This window comes from Monodon monoceros, unplaced genomic scaffold (assembly GCF_005190385.1).
Source record: "Monodon monoceros isolate NGI ecotype Baffin Bay Population unplaced genomic scaffold, NGI_Narwhal_1 Super_Scaffold_5, whole genome shotgun sequence".
Classification (NCBI taxonomy): Eukaryota; Metazoa; Chordata; class Mammalia; order Artiodactyla; family Monodontidae; genus Monodon; species Monodon monoceros.
The window spans coordinates 98403451-98416326 of NW_021703782.1; the positions used below are offsets into that span (position 1 = coordinate 98403451).

General features: G+C 46.8%; 1 protein-coding gene across 1 annotated transcript in view; it reads right to left on the minus strand.

Moving 5' to 3' along the window:
• Nucleotides 1-8618, minus strand: part of BRINP1 (BMP/retinoic acid inducible neural specific 1) — a 183121-nt gene extending 174503 nt beyond the window's left edge. The window contains exon 1 of the mRNA XM_029203104.1: nucleotides 8255-8618. The gene's annotated coding sequence lies outside the window, so the exon portion shown is untranslated. The remainder of the gene's footprint in view (nucleotides 1-8254) is intronic.
• Between the last annotated feature and the right edge of the window lie 4258 nt (nucleotides 8619-12876).

Here is a 12876-nt window from a genome sequence, read left to right on the forward strand (position 1 = left end):
CCCTCCCTTGCCTCGGCCAACTCTGGTAATGGCACTTGACGAGGACCACGTCACCTTAGAGAGTCATGACTCCAAAACTGATCCCAGTAGGAAAACCATATTACCACCCCCTGCTGCTGGGTAATCTACTTTTCAATCTTTCCCTCCATTCCCAAACATATCAAAGTGCTGATTTTCTTTTTTTAATGGCTCCTGTGCTTTGTGCAGATGTTTTTATAGTGCCAGGTAAGGCTTCTTGTGGGTCCTTCCCCTATGATGTGCCTGTAAACCCAGAGCCCATCAAATTCCATGAGAAATTTAGCTTATCCACTACCATGTAAACCAAAACATACTTACTTAAGGTAGATATCACAGTTCTTGGAATGTCTTCCAGATCGATCTTGGGGTGGGGGTGGGGGTCTCTGGAGTGTCTAGGGATTCCACAGCCCACCAGAAATTCACCTACGTAAGGACTGACCACTTAGAAGTGTGGGTCCTCTAAAAAGCAATCGTATCCTAGATGTCTGCCCTTCCTCCTCCTGAATCAGCTTGTCATCAATCTGTAACTCAACTGCTCCAAAATACCACCAGGATCCATTTTTTCTCATAGAGGTTCCTACTGGTTCATTTGCAGGACTTCTGAAAGGCTAGATAAAGTATGCCTCAGAAACCCCTCCGGGCCAGTATTGGGTTAACCCTTACAAACGGTTCTAGCTGTTCAGATGGGCCATTTACTTGGAACCCTGCTGCTCTGACCTTTGCAATTTACACAAAAACCATGGCATCTTGCTTTTGTTAATTGCCTTATGCATCTACCTCCTCACACTTGGGGGTAATACAGTCTCTTAGCTGTTCCCAAGATGGCCCTGACATTGTTGCATGCAGCTCTGCACCCTGTGAGATAATCACAAACTGAGAACAAGATTTGTTCAGAATGATGTATTTTGTGTCCACCCCAGGCTTTCTTTCCTATGTGTGTCCAACAACTGTTAGCGGACAGGCCTGGTAATTTACCACTCTTAACTTTCCCACACCCTGTCTCTTTCAGTCTATTTGCCTTAAGGCCACCTGCAATCTCCAAAAGACAGTTCCTTTGAGAAAGATGCCCCTCACCCTCATATGCAAAAAGAAAATTAATTTCACATTTCCTCAGCCTCCTTATCTTCTTAATTGTCTTCTCCACCCCCTCAGTAGCAAGGACTGTCTATAGATTTCTAGGCAGCCTTTCTAGGCTACCATGTTCCAGGAGGACAGTGAGTTTCCTGCTAACACGTAATCCCTTTGATACTAAGAGTTACAAGAAAGCCACCTCTATCCCACTCAGCAACACTGTGTTGAGTCACAATCTGTGCCCTGAGGTATGACTTCTTTTTGATTTGCTTTTTTGAGAAGACATCTAAACCTTATGATGAAGTGTGGCTACCGCGTGTGAGTCTCTCTCTGCTTTTACAAGAATTTCGTCATGCACCATTTCCGCAGAGCTGGGCAAATCCCTTCGGTAAGGCAGGCCACCGTGTGGTCCTTCTTAATTGGGAGAAGGCAAGTCCAGAGAAGGGCAGATATGTTCTCAAGGTGGTCCACATATACGGTGGTAGGAGCCAGGACTAAAATCAGGTGCCCTGAGTCTCTGTGCTCTTCGTACACTTGGAATTAATGAAGATATAACACGAACAGATGTCATCTCTGATCTCCAACACTTTATAATCATAGCCATCCACCTCCTTCCAATACCATCACCATCTCTGTGTCTTCTTTTAATCTTACCCTTCCCCAAACTCTCACAGAACTTCTGAAATGGCAATGATCAGTCTCCATGAATGCTAATTATTTATGGATTTGCAGACCTCCTCTAGTCCTTGGCACGATTCATCGCCATACCCCCAAGCCATTTTGTTTAAGGCCTTTCCCAGACAAGAGACGCAATGAATATTTGCTGATCCAAACTGATTCCAGCTTTCCTCCTTTTTCATCAGACTTCATTTCAATTACTTCTCCCCAGGTATTCATTCCTCTTCTCCTTTTCTAGCCATTCCCCCCTCTCCAGGTCCTCCCCCACCCTTTAGATTTGGGTATTTCCAGAGTGTGTAGCACTCAGAGCAGGACTAGAAATTAAGAGTAGAGGAATTCACTGAAATGACTGATTAAAAATGGACACGAAGAAAACCCAGAGAGAACACGTAATGATGAGCTTCTGTCAATCTCCAAACTCTCCTCAGCTCAGTCCTCAGACTACCTACTTCCTAGACAGGGAGATTGCAAAGGGGAGATGTCTAGACTTCGCATCCTTCACCTTGTACAAGACCTTTGTGATCTGGCCTCTCCCTACCTTATTTTCTTTTTTAAAGAAGATGTTGGGGGTAGGAGTTTATTAATTAATTAATTAATTTTTGCTGTGTTGCGTCTTCGTTTCTGTGCAAGGGCTTTCTCTAGTTGTGGCAAGCAGGGGCCACTCTTCATCGCGGTGCGCGGGCCTCTCACTTCGGCGGCCTCTCTTGTTGCAGAGCACAGGCTCCAGACGCGCAGGCTCAGTAGTTGTGGCTCACGGGCCTAGTTGCTCTGCGGCATGTGGGATCCTCCCAGATCAGGGCTCGAACCCGTGTCCCCTGCATTAGCAGGCAGATTCTCAACCACTGCGCCACCAGGGAAGCCCTCCCTACCTTATTTTCATCTTATGACATTCCCTTTCTCATGCAAAAGCTTCAGTCACACTGTCCCTTAGATTTCCTAAGCTTGACCCTGCCTAGTGACGTCATCACTGTTCTTCTCTCTGCCTCTGATATGATATTCTTTCCCCACATAATCACAAGGTTGGTTCCTTTTCATTTAAATCTCAGTTCTAATATCACTCCCTCCGAGAATTCTTTTCCTGACGACCTTATCTAAAGTTCTGTGACCTACATTTCTTTCTAGCCTATTACCCCCAATTTTCATTTGCATGACATTTACTATTACATGCAATTGTTTTGTTTGCCTATGTCTTTACTCATTTATCAGCAATCTCTCCCCACTAGATTATGAGCTCCATGAGAACAGGACCACGTTCATGCTACAGTTCTGATGTCTAGATCTGTGCTGTTCAGTAAGTAGCCACTATCCACATACAGCTACTTAAATTAAAATAAAATGAATAAAAATTAAATAAGATAAAAAACCCAAAGTAACACTAGCCATGTTTCAGGTGCCCAGCAGTCACATGTGCTTTGTGGCTACCATACTGGACAGCACGGGGAGCATATCCAGCATCACAGAAAGTTCTGTTTGACAGAACTGGTCTATAGCAATGCTTGAAAAATAGTAGGCAGCCAATAAATATTTGCTGAATCAATAAATGAATGAACGTCCCGTTTAATCCTCACTCAACTTCACCTCTCCCTTTCGTGGCTCTCACCCCATAAGTAAGATAAGCTAGACGATGCCCACAGGACAACGTACAGTTTGGTGAGGGGCCTGAATGGATGCTACAGGAGAAAGGGCTGTGAAAATAGGCCCATCTAGTCTGAAAGAGAATATCTGTGGTTATAAGACTGGAAGAGAATTATACTTGTGTTATATGATTTTAGAGACTAATGGATGGAAGGCAGACTTAGTGTCAAGGTGAGAAAACATTCCAGCAAAGCTCTCCCTAGACAACACAGGCTGCTTTGTGTGGCAAAGAGTTCACTGTTGCTAAAAGTACTAAAAATGAGACTGCGTGGCCATGTGTTATGGATATTACAAAAAGGACTCTTGGTTCTTGAATAAGGAGAAAGGTTTGGTTATAGTGCAACCTTAAAACACTGAGATTCTTTGATGAATGTCATGAAACATCAATTTCAAAGAGTTAATAATATGCCCCCCAACTGTTCCTAGCAACTACTGAACAACCCAATCCTCTTGGCCACCCACAACAGTTACCATTAACTCAGAGGTACACTGGGAAAGGCAGAGATGCTGAAGCAAGGAGGACTTAGGTTCAAATTCTAGCTCTGTTGGTTATGTGAAGGGACCTAGCCATACTGAGTTTCACTCTCCTCTTGGGCAAGGGACCTATACATCCTGCATTTCACTTTCCTCTTCACTAAAAGGGGCTGTGTCTGCCTCACTGGGTGAGAAGGAAGATTAAATGAGAACAAAACTAAAGACCCAGGAACACAGCAGGGAAACTCTCACTTCCAAGTAGGAGAGGAGTTGACTTGTCTGTATCATCATCGGTATCCCTACATTATTGGCACAGGTGGTATAATTTTGAAGCCATGATTGAATTGCTTTGAGTGAGTATGAAACAATTATCAGAAAGAGAAAGAGGGAAAGAGAGAGAGAAATTACAGCTGTTGATCAAACTGGGCTTCGAATGTAACAGCAAACATTTCTAGAGCAACTACCCTGTGTCAGTCCCTGGGGATAAAAAGATGCTCCTAAGATCTTAGACCATATTGAAGAGGGCAAGTGAGACACAGGCCCACAGAGGTATGAAACAGGGCAAAGAGAGACGCAAGCTAAAACAGAGTTTCAGACAAAATTATATGAAAGAACAGGGTAGAAAGAGATTAATTACAAAATAAGATTTGGGGAAGACTTCTTGGAAGGGTCATTTGAGCTGGATGCTGAAATACAGGTAGGATATTAAAAATATGAGGCTGACATTGTGAAATGAAGGAGAGAAAGACAGAGGTACTCCTTGCAGAAGGGGTTAGAATGGAAAACAATGAGGGGAATTATTTGGAGAATGACATTTGAAGATTCGTCCTCTTCACATGACCCCCATCTTGTCTTTAATATGATTACTGGGAGTTCAGTGGCCAGTTCGTTAATCTTTCGATTTTAGCAGGGCGGACGCAGGTAGAGAAGATGAGTAGGATATGGCTAACCCTAGTGGCCTGGTCAGGTGATAGGTACTGGTGATTTCATCTAAGGAATCAGGAGGGGATAAGCTAGAGGATTCAAATCAGAAATTTTCTCTTCCCACAACTGAAGGTCCCTTGGGCAAAGACCTTTCCAGAGAAACAGAGGACTTTTTGGTCAAAAGCATAGACTCTTGTAAGCACTAAGAAGGAGATGTCTTATTTGGACTGACCAGGGGAGAGTGTTTTTAAGGTCCCCACCTGTACAATTTCAAATATATTCATTGCAGTCTGAGCTGGGCTGTCTAAACTCAACAGGGGCTCAACAGCTGATTTGGAATCTCTGATCTGTTTCTTCTTGATTGAAATGGAGTCACAGCTCCCCCTTCTGGGAGCTAAAGTGCCATCCAGCCCCGGAAAAGCCTGTGTGGAAAGGCTCTGTTGCGGATGGGCCTGAAATACCCATGTGTTTTTTCTCCATGCTCACCTGCACCCCAAAAAGAGCAGCTAGGAGTCCGGGATCACATTTTTGCTTGCACATGATTCTAAACTTCCTAAGAGCCCATCTTTCACAGGGCTTTATACCTCCCGTTCCATGGGACTATGAGTCCCAGTCTTTGTGTGGGTGATGGTTTTATACAGGGGAAAGCAATTTGGTGCAGAGGTTGCAATTCTCTTCTGGGAAGTATACCAAGTAGAAAAGATTTCTAAATCTGCGTGTGCCCATGTGAGTGCCATGTACGTATGTGTGCTTGTGCATGCTCCCGTGACGGCAATGTGTATGATTCTATAGGGGTACGAGACTCATTGATGTAAAGAAATGAATTTGCCTGAAGTATTTGCATTGCTAGATGGGTGGACACTTGGCTCTGGGGAAAGCAAAGCATTTCTTAATAAAGAGCTCAGGTACAGTCCAGATGCTCTGCTGGCTTCTGTCTACTAGGCATGGGCAGCATTAGGTCCCTGGCTGTGTGTCATTCTCTGAAGGCATTAGAGAAAGAATGTATGTTCTGTGCATGTGTATGTCTATCTGTTTCTGTCTGTCTAACCGGGAGTGTGATTAAAGCATTGGACCCTTTCTCTCCAGGTCATGTTTCCAGATGGAACAGCTTTGAAATGCATCTCTGAAATGAGAAGTTTGATGAGGGAAGATAATCGATTATCTTGGATGGGAACATGGTGGCAGGGTACGGGTGGAGAGCAATATATAGTCCCTGGGCAGTGTGGCCAAGAGGAAAAGACATTGATCTGGCTGTCAGGCATCATAGGTTCTAGCCCTGGGCATCCCGCCAACTCGCTAGAGAATGTTGGGGACTTCTCATGGCCTCTCTGGCTACAGACTCCTGCCCTTCTGCTCTTCCATATTCCGTCCAGCTTCTATTGTCTATGTATTAAAAAAGAGAGAAAATGAGAGCAGTTCCTAACATGGGGTCTCCTCCTTTGCCTTCACACACCCCACCTAAAGTGAAGTGGGGACCTCTGCTCTGACATGAGTTTCCCAAAGCAGATTCCTTGTGGCCGCGTGAAGCTTCAGCCAGAGGTGTCAGCCTCTGGCCAGAGAACGGTGTGTCTGCAAGTGCCTGCAGGTAGCACAGTCACCCACCCGCCAGGGCAGGTTCCCACAAACACGTTTGCTTTTATCTCTCCCCAGAAGATAAATATAAATATATACATATAGGTTTTTAAGACAAGTATATTTCTACTTTTTTCCCCTAGAAGACCTTTCCACTGGCCCCTTCCTGCCTAGGTAGACAAGAGGCTGTGGTCCCAGCATCTCAGCCCTTGTCCTCCAGCGCCTCACTGCCTAACAGCAGAACGGCTGCCTCTTACCTCGGGAAAGTAACAGCTGCCGAGTCTGGAAGCCATGCTAACAGCAGTAAAACTCAGCATTTTTGCTGAGTAGGGCAAGCCTTTAAGACACATCCGGGAATCAAATCAATGGCTGGCCCCAGAGTCCAAGCCTAGCAGGACCTAGCCCGGGAGACCAAAGGACTTACCTAGACAGCCTCCTAGAAGGTGGAGGAAAGAGGAAAGGGGGGCTTGGCCCGAACTGTCTTCCTTACTGAGATTCTTCCCACCAGCCCTGTGTGCCCTTGGCAGTATGTTGGAGCCAAGCAAGAGATGTGAGGTGCAGATCAACAGCAGTTTAAGTCAATTACCGCCACACTCCGCCATGAGTTCTCCACCCACAACCAGTTCCCAAATTGTAGGTCTCCTTCAGTATTGAAGCGCACGCACGCGCGCACACACACACACACACACACACACACACACACACACTGCCTCTCTGCCTTCTCCCAGGATCCTCCTAAGCCCAGTGGAGCCACGAGGAGGCATAGTACAGGAAAAGATTCCCTTGGGTCTCCCCAATGGGGAAGAGAAAGAGGGATCTGTCTTAGGGAAGTGCCCCATCCATCTCCTACCATATTTCTCAGAGCTGCCCCCAGATGAAATTTCCTCTGCGATTCTATGTAGCTATGATGGATGAGCAAGTCCCTGAGGACCCTTTCTCCTTCCCCTGGAGGGGGATCCATACAGACTTGCCCAGATCCTCCCCCAGAGCACAGAAGCAGGAGGTGCTGTAATGCTGTTGTGATTACAAACAGAGAGGCAGGGTAGACGCTATCCCAGACTTGCCCCAGATGAGCCCACCTGCGACTTCTCCCAGTGACTCCAAATTCCCATCAGAATCCTGGAATCTGCCCAGTGTGGAATTTAAAGTGACAGCCTCTCATTGCCTCAGGGTTTGGCCATTTCTCTTTCGCATTAAACGGTGAGTCCAAGTGTAGCAGATCTCCATCCTTTGGAGAAATCTTCCTTCAAAGGTACCAATATTGGGCTAAATAAGGTACCATCCCGATCCCCGGAATCCTCCCCAAATTCCAAGCCCAGAGCCCCAAGGGGAATCCACAGCGGGTTTCCCGATGGCTACGTGATCCTATAGTAAGGATCCCATTCCCTGTACGCTGGAGAGACCTAATTAAAAAGACACACGAGCGCAGACAAACATACACGTACAAGCATGCACACACACACATCGTGCCTTAAGTAGGTTAGAGGACCTCTTTTCACCCCCTCCCCTATACATACATACACACACACACACACACACATCACAAACACACGCATCGAACGCAAACGACGCCGCACACGCAAATACACACTAGCACCATATCAAGTTCTCACCATGGTACACACGTCGGGAGCGCGCGGGGAGCACACAGGCCACTTCCTAAGACCCGCATTTAACCCTCTGCGCCCCAGAATACAGAGACACCCCCCCCCCCCCCGCCCAGGAAAGCTGAGAGGACTTGCAGGCGTCGGGGTGGCCGAGGGAAGCGCGGAAGGGGGCCGGGAGGGGGAGGGGCCGGTCGGGCGGGAGCGCCCCGAATGCGGTCCCGGGCGGTCTCCCAAGGGCAGCAGGGCTGCCTGCCCGGCGCCCGGCGCCGCCTTACCTGGAGTCAACGTCCGTCTTTGGCGGAAAGCTGCGCGCGGACGCTTTTTATTCGGCTCGGAGGGAAGTTGGGAGAGCCCTGCGTCCAGCTCGCATACCGGGAACGGCGCGGGGACTGCAGGCGTAGGGGTACCTGGCTCCTAGCAGCCTGGCTCATACTCAGCCGTAAAGTCCCCTTCGCTGGTCCCGAGGACAGGCATGAATCCCGGCTCCGGAAGGCGGTCCCTGCTGCCTCTGTCTCCCGGCTCTCCGGCTCTGGCTCCCTCGCTCTCGCCCTCTCTCGCCTGCGCTTTCCTCCTCCCCCCCCCCCTCCGCGCCAGCTCAGTTCGCAGCCCTGGGGCCCGGGAGCGAGGCGACTAGCGAATGGAGAGGGAAGTCCAAGTGCGCCGCGGTCTCCGGGCGGGGAGCAGCAGAGGCCGGGCTACGCGGGGGGAGGGACTTACCCGGCGACCGGCGAAGATGAATGGGGGAGCGGCTGCCTAGGGGCGGGCAGGGAGGAGCCAGGAGCCGGGGTTTATTCTGAGGAGTGTTTTGTACATCTTTAGGCGGAGGAGGAGGAGAAGAGAGAGGACGAGAGAAGGGAGGCCTCCTCGGAGGGAGGGGCGGCCTGGGTGGGCTGAGGCTGAGCCACTGGGGAATCTCGTGGGTCTGGGGACAGGGTGGCGTCTCTCCGAGTCTGAGCACCCAAAGGGACTGTGTGTGGTGGGTATGCGCAGATCCCCGCATCGTGATGCTCTTAAGCGTTTCTGTAGCTGTGTGCGTCGCGGGTATCTGTTTCTAGGTATGCGGGTGCTTGTGGGTCTGTGCGTAATTATTCGAGTGCGGTTTTGTCTGGGGAGGTGCCCGTGTGGGTCCGTTTGTATCTGCGTGGCTCTCTATGAGTACTTCAGACTGTTTGTTTCTCTGTATGTGTAGGCATGAGCCCACGTAACCTCCCAGAATTAAGCAAGTGCTTCTCTCTGCGTGGGTAGGATGTAGGAGTGAGACGCTGAGGGGACACAAAGTTCTCTCGATACCACCAGAGGCAGGAAAGGGGCGAGGGTACGGGGGCTAAGGCATTAATACAGAGAACCAAAGACTCCCAATTTAGCCTGAAATGCAGGCTGGGGTTGCTGGCACGGGGCCTCTGCCTAAAGCAGAAAAGAAGGCCAGAACACATTCTGAATTCTCACACAGCGCATATTCTGTATTTCTGCTTACTTTGCTTCCTTTTTTAATTTAAACCAAATCAGCAATGAGGGTTCCTAGTCTCTGGAAGCTTAGGCAAGTGTAGGCATTGGCGAAGGTACCAGATGAAGGGGCAGGGAGCAATGAGGAAAAAGTGATGAGAAATTTAAAGAAACCCAGATTCAGTAAAAGTGCAGGCCCTAGATGAGTAAGAATCCTGTAGGTATGTGATCTTGGTCAATTCACTTACCTCTTAAGCTCTAATTCCTCATCTGTATAACAGGATAATATAACTACCTATCTAACATGGTTGGCGTAATATTTAAATGAGTTAATGTATGTAGGATCATTTGGAATACTCCCCGGCACCTACTCAGTGCTCAAAGCATGTTATCTTTAATTACAGTTGCTATTGTTACTAATGTTATTATTACCCGAAGGGTGATAGGAGAGAGATGTGATACTTAGACCTAAAAGGATCTAGGGGCTAGTGAATTAATTAGAGGAAGAGGAGCCTTGAAACGGACCCACACGGGCACCTCCCCAGACAAAACCGCGCTCGAATGGAAAAGAAATTCTTGAGTGAGGAATTGAGAACTTGAGGAAAAACATATTTAATTGGCAAGGAGGAAAGGGACAAGAGATGAAAAGAGAACGAGGCTGGGTCTGAGAAGCGCAGGACTGAGGAGAGGAGGCGGGGAAGAGAGACGCAGTAGCCAGTTCAAAGTTCCTCTCTCCTACTGTCTGCTGCAAATGACGGGCAGTCAGCACCACGGACAGCTCTCCAGCCACTGACCAAGGAGGGTTTTTCTCTCTCTGCCTGCTAGAAACACCTCCCTTTTTGCTTGGACAATTTTCTCCTTCCCTCGTCTTCCCGCTCAGGTTCAGATCCTGGCCCATGATTCCTGAGACATTTCTGCCTTTGATTCCAACCACAAAAAAATACACTCACCACACACACTGCTTCTCCCATCCATCTCAGTATGCAGCCCCAGGTCGCTATCTCCTCTGCTATTTCCTTTTTTTTTTTTTTTTTTTTTTTTTTGCGGTACGCGGGCCTCTCACTGTTGCGGCCTCTCCCATTGCGGAGCACAGGCTCCGGACGCGCAGGCTCAGCGGCCATGGCTCACGGGCCCAGCCGCTCCGCGGCATGTGGGATCTTCCCGGACCGGGGCACGAGCCCGTGTCCCCTGCATCGGCAGGCGGACTCTCAACCACTGCGCCACCAGGGAAGCCCCCTTCCTTTCTTCTTTCCTCTCTTCTGCCTTTTTTTTTTTTCTTCTCTGTCTCTTTCTACTCCATCTCTTCCTTTATTTTTTCCCTCTCTTTCTCTCTGCTTCTCCATCATCTCCCAGCTCAAATATCCCTCCTTGAGTGATTTTAGGCTACAGCAGGCCTGCTGGGAATTAAGTTCTGAAATCAGTCTGAAACATCTAGTTAGGCAGCTTCAGAGGAGGACCAAGGTACAGACTGATTCCTCTTAGCTTTTCTCTCTTAATCAGTCTCCCAAGATGGCTGTGGTCCAGATGACTTAGAAAGAGGGGACTTAACACTATGGAACATTTTCCTGTCTTCTTCTCCTACACCTCACACAGTCAGTATTTCCCCCAGGAAACACGGAACCCTTCCAAGTACCAATTATTTACTAAACAGAGAAAAAGAGAAACAGGAGAGAGAGAATTTTTGAACTTTTACTCTGCATCAGGCATTTCATTTGGGGCTTCCCTATATTATCTTTTATAATTTTAAAAATGCTATGAGGTATGAGATAGGTAATAGCATGCCAAGGTACAGCTAGTAGGTGATGGAGTCAAGAATTCCACACCCAAATCTAACTCTAAAATCTTTACTGTGTCCCCTGGGAATAATGGGAAAGCTTCAGGGTGATTGAAAGAGCTTAGGATTTAATGGGGTCACTGCATCCAACCCTAAATATCAACTTAAATGGCTGAGACCATGGCATCCTCTGTTCCAGTGGAGTATTTATCAGCTCTTGTCCCTGGAGGAGGAGGTGTAGGCTTTGCATGGATATATTTAAGTCTCATGGTTTCTGAATTTTGAATAAAACTTCAACCTTTCCAGGTCTTAGTTCATTTGCATTTGACTCTGTTTAGCTTCCTTGTTTCTATGAAGAAAGGCTAAAAGGGCCATTTTTAAAGTCTCCAAAGACTCTTTGGTCATCAGAAAAGTTCTCAGTGCAAAGCATTCCTAATGACTTATGGAGGAAGCAATCGGAACCATATGGATAACATTTCTGCAGAAATGCACACGGGTGGGAAAAGGTTTAGAGGCCAAAAATATATTTCTTTTTTTTTTCTTCTTTGCCAAAGAAAGAACATTTAAGGCAGCTTGAGATATGTGAGAAATGTCTTGTTCTTTCTTTGGGGTGGGTGTTGGTGAGCAGCTGTTTGCTATTTCCACTGAATTTACCAAGGGATTGCATGGGGAGGGAGGTGCCAAAGGATTAGGATAGACTTAGGAAAGAACTTCCTGTCTATAGATCTTGGGTGATATTAGAATGGGACCTTTTTCCAAGGACATTTAGTGAGACAATGGGATGGTTCCTTTTTAGTCTTCAAAATGTGATGGTTTGATAAGCACTGGATTATATTTTTAGAGTCATGGACTCCTTTGAGAACCTCACAATTTCTATGGACCCTCTCTCTTGTGAAAAATATGTTTTTAAAATGGCCACAACATTTTGCATGGAATTTCATTGAATCCCTCTTTGCCAGTCTCATTCACGGAGGTCTACACCTGGACCCCAGATTCAGGACATATAGAGTAGATGACTTTTACCGTCTTCAGCCTGACCTTAGATTTTATAGATTGCTTCATTTAGATTTGAGGTTAAAAAATTGTAAAAGGAAAGCCAACAGAGAAAACAAAACAAAAGGTAAACAGCCTTTTTTTTTTCTAGAAATAAACAAGAAATATAGATAAATGTTCAGGGTTGAACTGGAAGTTTTACTTTCCTCTTCTTAAATAAAGATAAGTTTTGGCCCTATTTGTGGACTCTGAGCCACCTGCTACTGCATCAAAAGTTTAACTTTACTACTCCATCAAATCTCAAAGGAGTTAAAATCCCTTAATCTGGGGTGCTTTGGGTTCAGAATAGACTGAACAAAGGCAGGAAAAGTCCACCTTTGTTAAGTGCCTACTGAATGTGAGGTGATGTGAAGGATTCAGAAATAAATATCTTCCCTGGTCTCTGTCTTCCAGGAGTCTGAAGTCCATTGCTAAGTCAAACTTATCCCTAAACAATCACAATGCACCATAGAAATTAGTGGCATGCGCAAGATCTACAGGAGATGCTACAAGAGCTAAGAGGAGGAAAAATTTGCCTCTATATGAGGTATAACATTTGGCACCTATCGAGTTATTTTTATTTTGTTTTAAAAGCAGTTGAATTAATAAGAACTAATATTTACTGAGTGATTACTTTGTATGAGCAAC